This window comes from Amia ocellicauda, unplaced genomic scaffold, assembly GCF_036373705.1.
Source record: "Amia ocellicauda isolate fAmiCal2 unplaced genomic scaffold, fAmiCal2.hap1 HAP1_SCAFFOLD_174, whole genome shotgun sequence".
Classification (NCBI taxonomy): domain Eukaryota; kingdom Metazoa; phylum Chordata; class Actinopteri; order Amiiformes; family Amiidae; genus Amia; species Amia ocellicauda.
Genome location: NW_027102737.1, coordinates 57131 through 76149, shown reverse-complemented (window position 1 = coordinate 76149; position 19019 = coordinate 57131). Strand labels below are relative to the sequence as shown.

At 44.6% G+C, this 19019-nt stretch overlaps 2 non-coding genes across 2 annotated transcripts; both read right to left on the bottom strand.

Moving 5' to 3' along the window:
- Positions 1-10704: 10704 nt before the first annotated feature.
- On the bottom strand, positions 10705-10776 carry trnaq-cug (transfer RNA glutamine (anticodon CUG)). The gene has a single exon. It is a non-coding gene; the product is annotated as a tRNA-Gln (tRNA).
- Positions 10777-16591: 5815 nt separating this feature from the next.
- trnaq-cug (transfer RNA glutamine (anticodon CUG)) lies at positions 16592-16663 on the bottom strand. Its single transcript has one exon. It is a non-coding gene; the product is annotated as a tRNA-Gln (tRNA).
- Between the last annotated feature and the right edge of the window lie 2356 nt (positions 16664-19019).

Here is a 19019-nt window from a genome sequence, read left to right as displayed (position 1 = left end):
AAGCTTGATGCTTGTGCTAAAGGTCTCTGCTCTACGCACACGTCTCGCTCTGTCGCACGGCCAGGTCCCGAGTGAGCCAAGTTGCGCCCAGAGTGCTGTCTGTGGTGGGTCACTTGCGGCGGGCCTTCCTGGTGACAATGAGATATGCAGTTGCATCTAGGTGTGGTGTCCTGTCCTCTTGGCTTCCTTTGGCAAATATCCAGCCTGGCAAGTGTTGTCTTCCTGAGGAAAGGCAAGCAATGCAATCAAGGAATTCCTGGAACTCTGAGAGATGTTTTTGCTGTTGACGACGTGTCACTTTAGAACAGGACAACATGCATCTCTACTTGACTTGGCACAATCTGTGAGGGTTGGGCCAACACAACCTACGCAATGTGTCCACACATTTGCTCGTGTCTTGAAATACTTGGAATGACCTGTGACCCCATGCCATGCAGAAGTCCACAGCTATGCGGGTCAGCATGCACTGCTCCTCATCCCCAATGTGCCACTTGTAAGAACTGTGTAAAAAGCGACATAGAACGTGATCAGCAAAGAAACACAATTCTCCTGAGAACGGATTTTCTAGGTATCGTCTCACCTGAATGGCAACAGGCTGCTAAAACTATTATCACACGCACATTGCATGTTAAAGTATGTCAGTAAGGGAGTAATTAAAAGGGCAAATGTGTGAAGTGCAAGGAGTGGCCTTTAGTCGCAAGGTAAAAAAGTAGACAGACAAACTAAAAAATGACTTGATACAAATCATTTATTTAGTGCAGACAGACCGCGACCAGACACAATAAACTATTCGCACTCAATATAAATTCACAGCAAAATAGGTTCAGTTCACAATATCCTATAACAAGCTCTATTCAACGAATCGGTTAAACGTTACAAAGGGCATTACACTTGTTGAAAAACAATAGCACACGGATCGAACATGCTATCCTCGCTGTTTTATTCGATTTGATTAGACGACTGAAATGTTTTGTGTGCGGACTGAAAGCACACCTTAGCCGAGCACGATCACAATCTATATCCACAGTTAATTTAAGCAGTATCATATTGTAACCGTTTCAGTTTGTTATCAACCCTTCCGGATCCAAAACCAGGAGTCAGACACCCTTTTCGGTAGACACGCTGTTGACTTCTCACAAGCCCCATCCGCCTTCACAAAGGCAGTGCTAGCAGTGGAAAGAAGGAAGAACTGCAGGAGAAACGCCTGGGGCTATTTAGAGCCCGATTACTCATGTAGCGTTATGTTGGGAACAGAGTCCCTGATAAGAGCATTTGGGCTCTGAGCTGAAGCACTGATCTAAAGAAGACCTCTCCCCCCCCAAAGTTATCAGATTTCCTTAGCTCATCAGCTTGGAACTGGTTTGCATCAAAGTGACAGTTTTGGGGAGGATGGCACCAAGAAGAGGCCAAATAGTTTGGAATTCTGCTATGAGATGTCTGGAGAAAGGGGCCTGTAGGTGATAAAAACTCTTTGAAGTGGACGAGAGCCGAAATCCCGACATAGAGCTACGAACCCGGGCCAACCGGCATTTCCAAAAGATGGCATGGATTGACATCAGTCATAAATCAAGCCCCCCTCCAATAGGACACTGGGGGCTGAAACCGAAATCCAATCTCAAGAACTCAGGAACCAATCACCTATTGATCTGACAGACTATAAGGAACAGCGGACGGTCTTTCTCTCTCTCTCTCTCACCTGAACCAGTAACTCGCTGCCACAGCTCAACCTGTAGCTCTGTTGCCAGAACCGGAACCAGAAACCAACCAAGTCTTTGCCGGCAACAGAAGAGTTAAACTGGGAGAAGGAGATTGAGCCGTACGAAGAATTCTTTTAAAGGACTTTATTAAATAAAGAACTTTACAGACTGCGCTGCCCGCCTGTGCCCACCTGATCAGTGGAGTGAATACAGCTGGACAATTGACTAAGTCGACTGTATACGAAAGTGTCAGTCATTTAAATAGCTATTTGAGTCTTAAGAAACTTGACCCTTGGAACAAACAGGGCCCTGCTTTCCTCAAAGAAGATTTTGTGCACAACCTTGGAGCCTTCAAACCAGTGGAAAATCTGTTTGGAAACGACACTACTTTCGAGAAACCCCAATTTCCAGGTGCATCGACTGAGTGGAAGTTCTTGGACAAAGCCGAACCGGACTGCCTTTGTTCCAAACCACACGGACCTCGTGCCGTGTGCTGTTATCTGAGCCAGAGAGGCCTCTCTGCGACGAAGTTCAGATAAGTTTAACAGTTTGGAGTTCATGATTCATGACATTTGAGAAATCAATTAGAAATGTTAATCTGTGATTCATAACTCTAGAATGTGTAATATCATTTAGTTTTCTTAAATATTAATGTGTGTTGCATTAAACTGTTTTGTTGATAATTTTAGAAATAAAATCTGTCAACGTCGAGAAATATCTTCTCATTCCTGTTTAACTGTTTAGTCTGAAATTGACACAAGTTAATAGACATTAGATTATTGGTGGCCCTGCCTATCCTAAATCATTGAATAATAATCAGTTAAGGGAAAGTGTGGTAACAAGTAATGATAGGATCTTTCTCGGCACCTAAACGTAAATGAGACTGATATATATATAACGAGAAGTTACCTGACATAAATACTAACCTGCGTAGTTATTTAATGTCTGACTAATAATACTAACGAGAGACTCACCTTCGTCTTACTAACCGGTATTGTAGTCAATGTGTTTATAACCTTTTTTGTTAATCGATTTGTGTTATCATATGAAATCCCATGGTCTTTGATTTGGTCACGGAAGTGATTTGTTGATCTAGAGTTGAATTTTAATTAGTTCTTCCCTTTTGTATAATTAGTGTAGTGCTACATTTAGTCTTTGTTTTGAATAAATTTGACAATTTATATCTTTGGAATTGGTGTGTGCGTCCAATTATTACAGAAATTGAGTTCTACAAGATTCCAGGATTCGTGATAAGGTGACACTATAAATTCACTTCTTTACTTGAAATTTATAAGTGTACCTTACGCTACAATGTTTAACTTGTGAAAATGAGCCTCATTTTAACTGGGCTGAGGAATGTGTGGCTGCTGTTGCAGACTTGCTGGAGTCAGAGGAGGCCCTTCGGGATCAGGGTTGAAAACCACGGCAGGCTATCATAGAAAAAGCTTAATTTCGAAGGATGTTCTTCAGGGTATGATTAAGTCACTTTGAGTGGCTAACTTACGGATAGTGTCATGTTTGGACAGCAGAACTTGTTAACTTGCAAACCGCATCAAAATGGTCTGAAGCTTTCACTTTGAAACAGTTCAAATACTTATTATGGGGCCAAGCAACACATTTGCTGGAAGCCTTTTGTTATTGTTTAGATTTTATTTTCTATTCCTCCAAAACGCATCTTCTCTGAAAATAATGATGCATAGGATGTGTGACCTGCTGTATAAAGTTGTGTTCAGGGTTGTTCAAGAAAAGTGCATTGTTTATATCGTTTGGCCATGTTGGATTGGTCAGAAATAATTTGTGTGCAGTGTAATATATTTTTGTTAAGTAACAGTGTACAAGCAAACTCTCAGTTGAAAATAATTCCTTCTGAAGTTTTTTATTTTATTATTATTTTACTTTTATGGTTGAGTTTTAAGGAGACACTTCTTAGTAGATTTGTGTTCAGTGCAGAACCTTGTAACTCCAATGTCATAAAAAACAAACAAATGAAAAACAATATAGGCAGTCACAGTAACTTGTCAGCTTAAACTGGCTTGGTCAAGCTGCCTCCCTTCTTGAGCTTAAGTTGCTTGACTGGTATACTGGTTTTTCCAGTTTTTCCTCTTTTGTTTCTGGGAGCAACACAGGTGCTTTTGAGTATTGCTCTACAGCCTGCGGGGGTGACTTCAGGATCTCTAGGTAGCACACTGTTTTAGGCAGGCTCCTTTGAGCATCTCCTGGGAGCACACTGACTCATCAAGGCTCAGGAGCTGGACTCCGTCTTTTAGCAGAAGCACCGTCCTCAGATTTGCGAATGCGTTTCTTCCCAGGCACTTTAAAAACCCTGCTGTCCTGACCAGGATCCGTCCCCACTTCCATTCCCGTGTCCCACACATTGCTCAGTGTTGTCTTCACAGTCTCCATCTTTTCAGTCTGGTCACCAGCCCTCTCGCTGCTCACCCCCACTCCACTACCTGATGCCCCATCCTGCTGCTGTATACTGCCATCCAGTCCAGTTAAACGGCTGTCATCCGTACTGTCTGATGCTCCACAAACATTAGCTGACACACCGCTAACACCTGGGACCTCCACAGTCGGCACGGTACCGCCGCGGTCGGAAGTCCTCTCAGCGCCCACACTCTCCTGTACCTGGACCTTCAGACCCTCACTCTCTTCAACAGCCTCCCCCGCAGCCCCTCTTCTCGCCTCCTCTGCCAAATCGGCTGCTCCGCTAGTAGGGCGGCCGGGCTGCTCACCACTCCCCGACCTGGCCTGCTTGGGCTGACCCCCCCGTCGACTGGGACCAGCACCCTCATCCTGATCCTTCTCGGGGCAATGCCTAACAGTGTGGCCTTCATTACCGCAGTTGAAGCACTTCATAGAATCAGATGTGACAAAGACAACATAATCATTGCCATCAACCTTGAACTTAAGCACAATGTTCAGATCCCCATTTATGTCATTCAAAATCATGAATACCTGCCTTCTGAACGAAACAACATGTTTCAACTGCTGTGACTTACACCCCAGCGGTATACGTTTCAAACCCGACATTATCCACCCATGTCTCGCCAGTTCCCTCTCTAATAGGTCGTTTGACAGAAAACGAGTGACATTAGACAAAGTAACTCTCCTGGCCGGAGCTGCTAGTGGGGTGACATTGATCAAAACACCACCGATCACTATACCAGTCTCAACGATACGCGAGACCAACTCAATGCTGCTCAGAAACAGCACAACAGACCCGCTCATACGAGCTGCCGACTTTATATTTTCACAACCGACAACTTGCCCGATCACCAGAACACACTCCTCCAGGGGCAAAAACTCATCAGAGGTCACTTTAACGCCATGCCGACGTGTTAAAGTCTCGAATAAAAAACTCTGATTCCCCCCCTCCCCGACCCAGCCCCAGACATCCCGATCACTTGACTGCAGGAGTCAGCTCAGCATGGGGAAACTCTTCAGAAAAACCTCTTACAAAACTGTCAAAGACACATTCAGAAAGAAAGAAAGAAAGAACGAAAAAAGTAGAGGAGAAAAACCACAAACAAACCTGGCAGCAGCAAACATGCACACCTGCACCTCCACACTCACTCCCAACAATCACAGCGGCAGACAGCAAATGTCGATAGTCAATAGTCGATAGATAGATAGATAGATAGATAGATGAGTGAGTGAGTGACAGTGCAGAATCAAATGTCTGGTTGTTACAATAAAAGACATCCTCTTCTATATAGATCGGAGAAAACCAGTGGTATAGGTATCTAGGTATCTAGGTATCGTCTCACCTGAATGGCAACAGGCTTCTAAAACTATTATCACACGCACATTGCATGTTAATGTATGTCAGTAAGGGAGTAATTAAAAGGGCAAATGTGTGAAGTGCAAGGAGTGGCCTTTAGTCGCAAGGTAAAAAAGTAGACAGACAAACTAAAAAATGACTTGATACAAATCATTTATTTAGTGCAGACAGACCGCGACCAGACACAATAAACTATTCGCACTCAATATAAATTCACAGCAAAATAGGTTCAGTTCACAATATCCTATAACAAGCTCTATTCAACGAATCGGTTAAACGTTACTAAGGGCATTACACTTGTTGAAAAACAATAGCACACGGATCGAACATGCTATCCTCGCTGTTTTATTCGATTTGATTAGACGACTGAAATGTTTTGTGTGCGGACTGAAAGCACACCTTAGCCGAGCACGATCACAATCTATATCCACAGTTAATTTAAGCAGTATCATATTGTAACCGTTTCAGTTTGTTATCAACCCTTCCGGATCCAAAACCAGGAGTCAGACACCCTTTTCGGTAGACACGCTGTTGACTTCTCACAAGCCCCATCCGCCTTCACAAAGGCAGTGCTAGCAGTGGAAAGAAGGAAGAACTGCAGGAGAAACGCCTGGGGCTATTTAGAGCCCGATTACTCATGTAGCGTTATGTTGGGAACAGAGTCCCTGATAAGAGCATTTGGGCTCTGAGCTGAAGCACTGATCTAAAGAAGACCTCTCCCCCCCCAAAGTTATCAGATTTCCTTAGCTCATCAGCTTGGAACTGGTTTGCATCAAAGTGACAGTTTTGGGGAGGATGGCACCAAGAAGAGGCCAAATAGTTTGGAATTCTGCTATGAGATGTCTGGAGAAAGGGGCCTGTAGGTGATAAAAACTCTTTGAAGTGGACGAGAGCCGAAATCCCGACATAGAGCTACGAACCCGGGCCAACCGGCATTTCCAAAAGATGGCATGGATTGACATCAGTCATAAATCAAGCCCCCCTCCAATAGGACACTGGGGGCTGAAACCGAAATCCAATCTCAAGAACTCAGGAACCAATCACCTATTGATCTGACAGACTATAAGGAACAGCGGACGGTCTTTCTCTCTCTCTCTCTCACCTGAACCAGTAACTCGCTGCCACAGCTCAACCTGTAGCTCTGTTGCCAGAACCGGAACCAGAAACCAACCAAGTCTTTGCCGGCAACAGAAGAGTTAAACTGGGAGAAGGAGATTGAGCCGTACGAAGAATTCTTTTAAAGGACTTTATTAAATAAAGAACTTTACAGACTGCGCTGCCCGCCTGTGCCCACCTGATCAGCGGAGTGAATACAGCTGGACAATTGACTAAGTCGACTGTATATACGAAAGTGTCAGTCATTTAAATAGCTATTTGAGTCTTAAGAAACTTGACCCTTGGAACAAACAGGGCCCTGCTTTCCTCAAAGAAGATTTTGTGCACAACCTTGGAGCCTTCAAACCAGTGGAAAATCTGTTTGGAAACGACACTACTTTCGAGAAACCCCAATTTCCAGGTGCATCGACTGAGTGGAAGTTCTTGGACAAAGCCGAACCGGACTGCCTTTGTTCCAAACCACACGGACCTCGTGCCGTGTGCTGTTATCTGAGCCCGAAGCCAGAGAGGCCTCTCTGCGACGAAGTTCAGATAAGTTTAACAGTTTGGAGTTCATGATTCATGACATTTGAGAAATCAATTAGAAATGTTAATCTGTGATTCATAACTCTAGAATGTGTAATATCATTTAGTTTTCTTAAATATAAATGTGTGTTGCATTAAACTGTTTTGTTGATAATTTTAGAAATAAAATCTGTCAACGTCGAGAAATATCTTCTCATTCCTGTTTAACTGTTTAGTCTGAAATTGACACAAGTTAATAGACATTAGATTATTGGTGGCCCTGCCTATCCTAAATCATTGAATAATAATCAGTTAAGGGAAAGTGTGGTAACAAGTAATGATAGGATCTTTCTCGGCACCTAAACGTAAATGAGACTGATATATATATAACGAGAAGTTACCTGACATAAATACTAACCTGCGTAGTTATTTAATGTCTGACTAATAATACTAACGAGAGACTCACCTTCGTCTTACTAACCGGTATTGTAGTCAATGTGTTTATAACCTTTTTTGTTAATCGATTTGTGTTATCATATGAAATCCCATGGTCTTTGATTTGGTCACGGAAGTGATTTGTTGATCTAGAGTTGAATTTTAATTAGTTCTTCCCTTTTGTATAATTAGTGTAGTGCTACATTTAGTCTTTGTTTTGAATAAATTTGACAATTTATATCTTTGGAATTGGTGTCTGCGTCCAATTATTACAGAAATTGAGTTCTACAAGATTCCAGGATTCGTGATATGGTGACACTATAAATTCACTTCTTTACTTGAAATTTATAAGTGTACCTTACGCTACAATGTTTAACTTGTGAAAATGAGCCTCATTTTAACTGGGCTGAGGAATGTGTGGCTGCTGTTGCAGACTTGCTGGAGTCAGAGGAGGCCCTTCGGGATCAGGGTTGAAAACCACTGCAGGCTATCATAGAAAAAGCTTAATTTCGAAGGATGTTCTGCAGGGTATGATTAAGTCACTTTGAGTGGCTAACTTACGGATAGTGTCATGTTTGGACAGCAGAACTTGTTAACTTGCAAACCGCATCAAAATGGTCTGAAGCTTTCACTTTGAAACAGTTCAAATACTTATTATGGGGCCAAGCAACACATTTGCTGGAAGCCTTTTGTTATTGTTTAGATTTTATTTTCTATTCCTCCAAAACGCATCTTCTCTGAAAATAATGATGCATAGGATGTGTGACCTGCTGTATAAAGTTGTGTTCAGGGTTGTTCAAGAAAAGTGCATTGTTTATATCGTTTGGCCATGTTGGATTGGTCAGAAATAATTTGTGTGCAGTGTAATATATTTTTGTTAAGTAACAGTGTACAAGCAAACTCTCAGTTGAAAATAATTCCTTCTGAAGTTTTTTATTTTATTATTATTTTACTTTTATGGTTGAGTTTTAAGGAGACACTTCTTAGTAGATTTGTGTTCAGTGCAGAACCTTGTAACTCCAATGTCATAAAAAACAAACAAATGAAAAACAATATAGGCAGTCACAGTAACTTGTCAGCTTAAACTGGCTTGGTCAAGCTGCCTCCCTTCTTGAGCTTAAGTTGCTTGACTGGTATACTGGTTTTTCCAGTTTTTCCTCTTTTGTTTCTGGGAGCAACACAGGTGCTTTTGAGTTGCGGGGGTGACTTCAGGATCTCTAGGTAGCACACTGTTTTAGGCAGGCTCCTTTGAGCATCTCCTGGGAGCACACTGACTCATCAAGGCTCAGGAGCTGGACTCCGTTTTTTAGCAGAAGCACCGTCCTCAGATTTGCGAATGCGTTTCTTCCCAGGCACTTTAAAAACCCTGCTGTCCTGACCAGGATCCGTCCCCACTTCCATTCCCGTGTCCCACACACTGCTCAGTGTTGTCTTCACAGTCTCCATCTTTTCAGTCTGGTCACCAGCCCTCTCGCTGCTCACCCCCACTCCACTACCTGATGCCCCGTCCTGCTGCTGTATACTGCCATCCAGTCCAGTTAAACGGCTGTCATCCGTACTGTCTGATGCTCCACAAACATTAGCTGACACACCGCTAACACCTGGGACCTCCACAGTCGGCACGGTACCGCCGCGGTCGGAAGTCCTCTCAGCGCCCACACTCTCCTGTACCTGGACCTCCAGACCCTCACTCTCTTCAACAGCCTCCCCCGCAGCCCCTCTTCTCGCCTCCTCTGCCACTTCGGCTGCTCCGCTAGTAGGGCGGCCGGGCTGCTCACCACTCCCCGACCTGGCCTGCTTGGGCTGACCCCCCCGTCGACTGGGACCAGCACCCTCATCCTGATCCTTCTCGGGGCAATGCCTAACAGTGTGGCCTTCATTACCGCAGTTGAAGCACTTCATAGAATCAGATGTGACAAAGACAACATAATCATTGCCATCAACCTTGAACTTAAGCACAATGTTCAGATCCCCATTTATGTCATTCAAAATCATGAATACCTGCCTTCTGAACGAAACAACATGTTTCAACTGCTGTGACTTACACCCCAGCGGTATACGTTTCAAACCCGACATTATCCACCCATGTCTCGCCAGTTCCCTCTCTAATAGGTCGTTTGACAGAAAACGAGGGACATTAGACAAAGTAACTCTCCTGGCCGGAGCTGCTAGTGGGGTGACATTGATCAAAACACCACCGATCACTATACCAGTCTCAACGATACGCGAGACCAACTCAATGCTGCTCAGAAACAGCACAACAGACCCGCTCATACGAGCTGCCGACTTTATATTTTCACAACCGACAACTTGCCCGATCGCCAGAACACACTCCTCCAGGGGCAAAAACTCATCAGAGGTCACTTTAACGCCATGCCGACGTGTTAAAGTCTCGAATAAAAAACTCTGATTCCCCCCCTCCCCGACCCAGCCCCAGACATCCCGATCGCTTCGCTGACTGCAGGAGTCAGCTCAGCATGGGGAAACTCTTCAGAAAAACCTCTTACAAAACTGTCAAAGACACATTCAGAAAGAAAGAAAGAAAGAACGAAAAAAGTAGAGGAGAAAAACCACAAACAAACCTGGCAGCAGCAAACATGCACACCTGCACCTCCACACTCACTCCCAACAATCACAGCGGCAGACAGCAAATGTCGATAGTCAATAGTCGATAGATAGATAGATAGATAGATAGATGAGTGAGTGAGTGACAGTGCAGAATCAAATGTCTGGTTGTTACAATAAAAGACATCCTCTTCTATATAGATCGGAGAAAACCAGTGGCCGCGAATCAAGCAAAGGAATCCCGAGTGGCAGGCGAGACCTCTACCACTGTAGAGATAGAGATAGATAGATGAGTGAGTGACAGTGCAGACACAAATGTCTGGTTGTTACAATAATAGCCATCCTCTTCTATATAGATCGGGGAAAACCATTATTTCCAAGAAGGGTTCAACACAGGCACCTTCTCCGTTAAAGCCACGCAGTCGCCACCAGGGGGCCCCAGGCCTCGGTGTTTCAGGAAGGTGAACGCAGCACGCCAACCCGGAGGTCTCGCCACTTCATCTCCAAGCCTCCCAAGAAGAACGTAAACGGCCCTGATCGCAGACACAGGCCCTCACCCAGGGAGACCACCGCTTTGCCGCCGCTGCCCCAGCCATGGGGCCCAGGTCCCACCGAGACTTGAACTCGGATCGCTGGATTCAGAGTCCAGAGTGCTAACCATTACACCATGGAACCAAGCTTGATGCTTGTGCTAAAGGTCTCTGCTCTACGCACACGTCTCGCTCTGTCGCACGGCCAGGTCCCGAGTGAGCCAAGTTGCGCCCAGAGTGCTGTCTGTGGTGGGTCACTTGCGGCGGGCCTTCCTGGTGACAATGAGATATGCAGTTGCATCTAGGTGTGGTGTCCTGTCCTCTTGGCTTCCTTTGGCAAATATCCAGCCTGGCAAGTGTTGTCTTCCTGAGGAAAGGCAAGCAATGCAATCAAGGAATTCCTGGAACTCTGAGAGATGTTTTTGCTGTTGACGACGTGTCACTTTAGAACAGGACAACATGCATCTCTACTTGACTTGGCACAATCTGTGAGGGTTGGGCCAACACAACCTACGCAATGTGTCCACACATTTGCTCGTGTCTTGAAATACTTGGAATGACCTGTGACCCCATGCCATGCAGAAGTCCACAGCTATGCGGGTCAGCATGCACTGCTCCTCATCCCCAATGTGCCACTTGTAAGAACTGTGTAAAAAGCGACATAGAACGTGATCAGCAAAGAAACACAATTCTCCTGAGAACGGATTTTCTAGGTATCGTCTCACCTGAATGGCAACAGGCTGCTAAAACTATTATCACACGCACATTGCATGTTAAAGTATGTCAGTAAGGGAGTAATTAAAAGGGCAAATGTGTGAAGTGCAAGGAGTGGCCTTTAGTCGCAAGGTAAAAAAGTAGACAGACAAACTAAAAAATGACTTGATACAAATCATTTATTTAGTGCAGACAGACCGCGACCAGACACAATAAACTATTCGCACTCAATATAAATTCACAGCAAAATAGGTTCAGTTCACAATATCCTATAACAAGCTCTATTCAACGAATCGGTTAAACGTTACAAAGGGCATTACACTTGTTGAAAAACAATAGCACACGGATCGAACATGCTATCCTCGCTGTTTTATTCGATTTGATTAGACGACTGAAATGTTTTGTGTGCGGACTGAAAGCACACCTTAGCCGAGCACGATCACAATCTATATCCACAGTTAATTTAAGCAGTATCATATTGTAACCGTTTCAGTTTGTTATCAACCCTTCCGGATCCAAAACCAGGAGTCAGACACCCTTTTCGGTAGACACGCTGTTGACTTCTCACAAGCCCCATCCGCCTTCACAAAGGCAGTGCTAGCAGTGGAAAGAAGGAAGAACTGCAGGAGAAACGCCTGGGGCTATTTAGAGCCCGATTACTCATGTAGCGTTATGTTGGGAACAGAGTCCCTGATAAGAGCATTTGGGCTCTGAGCTGAAGCACTGATCTAAAGAAGACCTCTCCCCCCCCAAAGTTATCAGATTTCCTTAGCTCATCAGCTTGGAACTGGTTTGCATCAAAGTGACAGTTTTGGGGAGGATGGCACCAAGAAGAGGCCAAATAGTTTGGAATTCTGCTATGAGATGTCTGGAGAAAGGGGCCTGTAGGTGATAAAAACTCTTTGAAGTGGACGAGAGCCGAAATCCCGACATAGAGCTACGAACCCGGGCCAACCGGCATTTCCAAAAGATGGCATGGATTGACATCAGTCATAAATCAAGCCCCCCTCCAATAGGACACTGGGGGCTGAAACCGAAATCCAATCTCAAGAACTCAGGAACCAATCACCTATTGATCTGACAGACTATAAGGAACAGCGGACGGTCTTTCTCTCTCTCTCTCTCACCTGAACCAGTAACTCGCTGCCACAGCTCAACCTGTAGCTCTGTTGCCAGAACCGGAACCAGAAACCAACCAAGTCTTTGCCGGCAACAGAAGAGTTAAACTGGGAGAAGGAGATTGAGCCGTACGAAGAATTCTTTTAAAGGACTTTATTAAATAAAGAACTTTACAGACTGCGCTGCCCGCCTGTGCCCACCTGATCAGTGGAGTGAATACAGCTGGACAATTGACTAAGTCGACTGTATACGAAAGTGTCAGTCATTTAAATAGCTATTTGAGTCTTAAGAAACTTGACCCTTGGAACAAACAGGGCCCTGCTTTCCTCAAAGAAGATTTTGTGCACAACCTTGGAGCCTTCAAACCAGTGGAAAATCTGTTTGGAAACGACACTACTTTCGAGAAACCCCAATTTCCAGGTGCATCGACTGAGTGGAAGTTCTTGGACAAAGCCGAACCGGACTGCCTTTGTTCCAAACCACACGGACCTCGTGCCGTGTGCTGTTATCTGAGCCCGAAGCCAGAGAGGCCTCTCTGCGACGAAGTTCAGATAAGTTTAACAGTTTGGAGTTCATGATTCATGACATTTGAGAAATCAATTAGAAATGTTAATCTGTGATTCATAACTCTAGAATGTGTAATATCATTTAGTTTTCTTAAATATAAATGTGTGTTGCATTAAACTGTTTTGTTGATAATTTTAGAAATAAAATCTGTCAACGTCGAGAAATATCTTCTCATTCCTGTTTAACTGTTTAGTCTGAAATTGACACAAGTTAATAGACATTAGATTATTGGTGGCCCTGCCTATCCTAAATCATTGAATAATAATCAGTTAAGGGAAAGTGTGGTAACAAGTAATGATAGGATCTTTCTCGGCACCTAAACGTAAATGAGACTGATATATATATAACGAGAAGTTACCTGACATAAATACTAACCTGCGTAGTTATTTAATGTCTGACTAATAATACTAACGAGAGACTCACCTTCGTCTTACTAACCGGTATTGTAGTCAATGTGTTTATAACCTTTTTTGTTAATCGATTTGTGTTATCATATGAAATCCCATGGTCTTTGATTTGGTCACGGAAGTGATTTGTTGATCTAGAGTTGAATTTTAATTAGTTCTTCCCTTTTGTATAATTAGTGTAGTGCTACATTTAGTCTTTGTTTTGAATAAATTTGACAATTTATATCTTTGGAATTGGTGTGTGCGTCCAATTATTACAGAAATTGAGTTCTACAAGATTCCAGGATTCGTGATAAGGTGACACTATAAATTCACTTCTTTACTTGAAATTTATAAGTGTACCTTACGCTACAATGTTTAACTTGTGAAAATGAGCCTCATTTTAACTGGGCTGAGGAATGTGTGGCTGCTGTTGCAGACTTGCTGGAGTCAGAGGAGGCCCTTCGGGATCAGGGTTGAAAACCACGGCAGGCTATCATAGAAAAAGCTTAATTTCGAAGGATGTTCTTCAGGGTATGATTAAGTCACTTTGAGTGGCTAACTTACGGATAGTGTCATGTTTGGACAGCAGAACTTGTTAACTTGCAAACCGCATCAAAATGGTCTGAAGCTTTCACTTTGAAACAGTTCAAATACTTATTATGGGGCCAAGCAACACATTTGCTGGAAGCCTTTTGTTATTGTTTAGATTTTATTTTCTATTCCTCCAAAACGCATCTTCTCTGAAAATAATGATGCATAGGATGTGTGACCTGCTGTATAAAGTTGTGTTCAGGGTTGTTCAAGAAAAGTGCATTGTTTATATCGTTTGGCCATGTTGGATTGGTCAGAAATAATTTGTGTGCAGTGTAATATATTTTTGTTAAGTAACAGTGTACAAGCAAACTCTCAGTTGAAAATAATTCCTTCTGAAGTTTTTTATTTTATTATTATTTTACTTTTATGGTTGAGTTTTAAGGAGACACTTCTTAGTAGATTTGTGTTCAGTGCAGAACCTTGTAACTCCAATGTCATAAAAAACAAACAAATGAAAAACAATATAGGCAGTCACAGTAACTTGTCAGCTTAAACTGGCTTGGTCAAGCTGCCTCCCTTCTTGAGCTTAAGTTGCTTGACTGGTATACTGGTTTTTCCAGTTTTTCCTCTTTTGTTTCTGGGAGCAACACAGGTGCTTTTGAGTTGCGGGGGTGACTTCAGGATCTCTAGGTAGCACACTGTTTTAGGCAGGCTCCTTTGAGCATCTCCTGGGAGCACACTGACTCATCAAGGCTCAGGAGCTGGACTCCGTTTTTTAGCAGAAGCACCGTCCTCAGATTTGCGAATGCGTTTCTTCCCAGGCACTTTAAAAACCCTGCTGTCCTGACCAGGATCCGTCCCCACTTCCATTCCCGTGTCCCACACACTGCTCAGTGTTGTCTTCACAGTCTCCATCTTTTCAGTCTGGTCACCAGCCCTCTCGCTGCTCACCCCCACTCCACTACCTGATGCCCCGTCCTGCTGCTGTATACTGCCATCCAGTCCAGTTAAACGGCTGTCATCCGTACTGTCTGATGCTCCACAAACATTAGCTGACACACCGCTAACACCTGGGACCTCCACAGTCGGCACGGTACCGCCGCGGTCGGAAGTCCTCTCAGCGCCCACACTCTCCTGTACCTGGACCTCCAGACCCTCACTCTCTTCAACAGCCTCCCCCGCAGCCCCTCTTCTCGCCTCCTCTGCCACTTCGGCTGCTCCGCTAGTAGGGCGGCCGGGCTGCTCACCACTCCCCGACCTGGCCTGCTTGGGCTGACCCCCCCGTCGACTGGGACCAGCACCCTCATCCTGATCCTTCTCGGGGCAATGCCTAACAGTGTGGCCTTCATTACCGCAGTTGAAGCACTTCATAGAATCAGATGTGACAAAGACAACATAATCATTGCCATCAACCTTGAACTTAAGCACAATGTTCAGATCCCCATTTATGTCATTCAAAATCATGAATACCTGCCTTCTGAACGAAACAACATGTTTCAACTGCTGTGACTTACACCCCAGCGGTATACGTTTCAAACCCGACATTATCCACCCATGTCTCGCCAGTTCCCTCTCTAATAGGTCGTTTGACAGAAAACGAGGGACATTAGACAAAGTAACTCTCCTGGCCGGAGCTGCTAGTGGGGTGACATTGATCAAAACACCACCGATCACTATACCAGTCTCAACGATACGCGAGACCAACTCAATGCTGCTCAGAAACAGCACAACAGACCCGCTCATACGAGCTGCCGACTTTATATTTTCACAACCGACAACTTGCCCGATCGCCAGAACACACTCCTCCAGGGGCAAAAACTCATCAGAGGTCACTTTAACGCCATGCCGACGTGTTAAAGTCTCGAATAAAAAACTCTGATTCCCCCCCTCCCCGACCCAGCCCCAGACATCCCGATCGCTTCGCTGACTGCAGGAGTCAGCTCAGCATGGGGAAACTCTTCAGAAAAACCTCTTACAAAACTGTCAAAGACACATTCAGAAAGAAAGAAAGAAAGAACGAAAAAAGTAGAGGAGAAAAACCACAAACAAACCTGGCAGCAGCAAACATGCACACCTGCACCTCCACACTCACTCCCAACAATCACAGCGGCAGACAGCAAATGTCGATAGTCAATAGTCGATAGATAGATAGATAGATAGATAGATGAGTGAGTGAGTGACAGTGCAGAATCAAATGTCTGGTTGTTACAATAAAAGACATCCTCTTCTATATAGATCGGAGAAAACCAGTGGCCGCGAATCAAGCAAAGGAATCCCGAGTGGCAGGCGAGACCTCTACCACTGTAGAGATAGAGATAGATAGATGAGTGAGTGACAGTGCAGACACAAATGTCTGGTTGTTACAATAATAGCCATCCTCTTCTATATAGATCGGGGAAAACCATTATTTCCAAGAAGGGTTCAACACAGGCACCTTCTCCGTTAAAGCCACGCAGTCGCCACCAGGGGGCCCCAGGCCTCGGTGTTTCAGGAAGGTGAACGCAGCACGCCAACCCGGAGGTCTCGCCACTTCGTCTCCAAGCCTCCCAAGAAGAACGTAAACGGCCCTGATCGCAGACACAGGCCCTCACCCAGGGAGACCACCGCTTTGCCGCCGCTGCCCCAGCCATGGGGCCCAGGTCCCACCGAGACTTGAACTCGGATCGCTGGATTCAGAGTCCAGAGTGCTAACCATTACACCATGGAACCAAGCTTGATGCTTGTGCTAAAGGTCTCTGCTCTACGCACACGTCTCGCTCTGTCGCACGGCCAGGTCCCGAGTGAGCCAAGTTGCGCCCAGAGTGCTGTCTGTGGTGGGTCACTTGCGGTGGGCCTTCCTGGTGACAATGAGATATGCAGTTGCATCTAGGTGTGGTGTCCTGTCCTCTTGGCTTCCTTTGGCAAATATCCAGCCTGGCAAGTGTTGTCTTCCTGAGGAAAGGCAAGCAATGCAATCAAGGAATTCCTGGAACTCTGAGAGATGTTTTTGCTGTTGACGACGTGTCACTTTAGAACAGGACAACATGCATCTCTACTTGACTTGGCACAATCTGTGAGGGTTGGGCCAACACAACCTACGCAATGTGTCCACACATTTGCTCGTGTCTTGAAATACTTGGAATGACCTGTGACCCCATGCCATGCAGAAGTCCACAGCTATGCGGGTCAGCATGCACTGCTCCTCATCCCCAATGTGCCACTTGTAAGAACTGTGTAAAAAGCGACATAGAACGTGATCAGCAAAGAAACACAATTCTCCTGAGAACGGATTTTCTAGGTATCGTCTCACCTGAATGGCAACAGGCTGCTAAAACTATTATCACACGCACATTGCATGTTAAAGTATGTCAGTAAGGGAGTAATTAAAAGGGCAAATGTGTGAAGTGCAAGGAGTGGCCTTTAGTCGCAAGGTAAAAAAGTAGACAGACAAACTAAAAAATGACTTGATACAAATCATTTATTTAGTGCAGACAGACCGCGACCAGACACAATAAACTATTCGCACTCAATATAAATTCACAGCAAAATAGGTTCAGTTCACAATATCCTATAACAAGCTCTATTCAACGAATCGGTTAAACGTTACAAAGGGCATTACACTTGTTGAAAAACAATAGCACACGGATCGAACATGCTATCCTCGCTGTTTTATTCGATTTGATTAGACGACTGAAATGTTTTGTGTGCGGACTGAAAGCACACCTTAGCCGAGCACGATCACAATCTATATCCACAGTTAATTTAAGCAGTATCATATTGTAACCGTTTCAGTTTGTTATCAACCCTTCCGGATCCAAAACCAGGAGTCAGACACCCTTTTCGGTAGACACGCTGTTGACTTCTCACAAGCCCCATCCGCCTTCACAAAGGCAGTGCTAGCAGTGGAAAGAAGGAAGAACTGCAGGAGAAACGCCTGGGGCTATTTAGAGCCCGATTACTCATGTAGCGTTATGTTGGGAACAGAGTCCCTGATAAGAGCATTTGGGCTCTGAGCTGAAGCACTGATCTAAAGAAGACCTCTCCCCCCCCAAAGTTATCAGATTTCCTTAGCTCATCAGCTTGGAACTGGTTTGCATCAAAGTGACAGTTTTGGGGAGGATGGCACCAAGAAGAGGCCAAATAGTTTGGAATTCTGCTATGAGATGTCTGGAGAAAGGGGCCTGTAGGTGATAAAAACTCTTTGAAGTGGACGAGAGCCGAAATCCCGACATAGAGCTACGAACCCGGGCCAACCGGCATTTCCAAAAGATGGCATGGATTGACATCAGTCATAAATCAAGCCCCCCTCCAATAGGACACTGGGGGCTGAAACCGAAATCCAATCTCAAGAACTCAGGAACCAATCACCTATTGATCTGACAGACTATAAGGAACAGCGGACGGTCTTTCTCTCTCTCTCTCTCACCTGAACCAGTAACTCGCTGCCACAGCTCAACCTGTAGCTCTGTTGCCAGAACCGGAACCAGAAACCAACCAAGTCTTTGCCGGCAACAGAAGAGTTAAACTGGGAGAAGGAGATTGAGCCGTACGAAGAATTCTTTTAAAGGACTTTATTAAATAAAGAACTTTACAGACTGCGCTGCCCGCCTGTGCCCACCTGATCAGCGGAGTGAATACAGCTGGACAATTGACTAAGTCGACTGTATACGAAAGTGTCAGTCATTTAAATAGCTATTTGAGTCTTAAGAAACTTGACCCTTGGAACAAACAGGGCCCTGCTTTCCTCAAAGAAGATTTTGTGCACAACCTTGGAGCCTTCAAACCAGTGGAAAATCTGTTTGGAAACGACACTACTTTCGAGAAACCCCAATTTCCAGGTGCATCGACTGAGTGGAAGTTCTTGGACAAAGCCGAACCGGACTGCCTTTGTTCCAAACCACACGGACCTCGTGCCGTGTGCTGTTATCTGAGCCCGAAGCCAGAGAGGCCTCTCTGCGACGAAGTTCAGATAAGTTTAACAGTTTGGAGTTCATGATTCATGACATTTGAGAAATCAATTAGAAATGTTAATCTGTGATTCATAACTCTAGAATGTGTAATATCATTTAGTTTTCTTAAATATAAA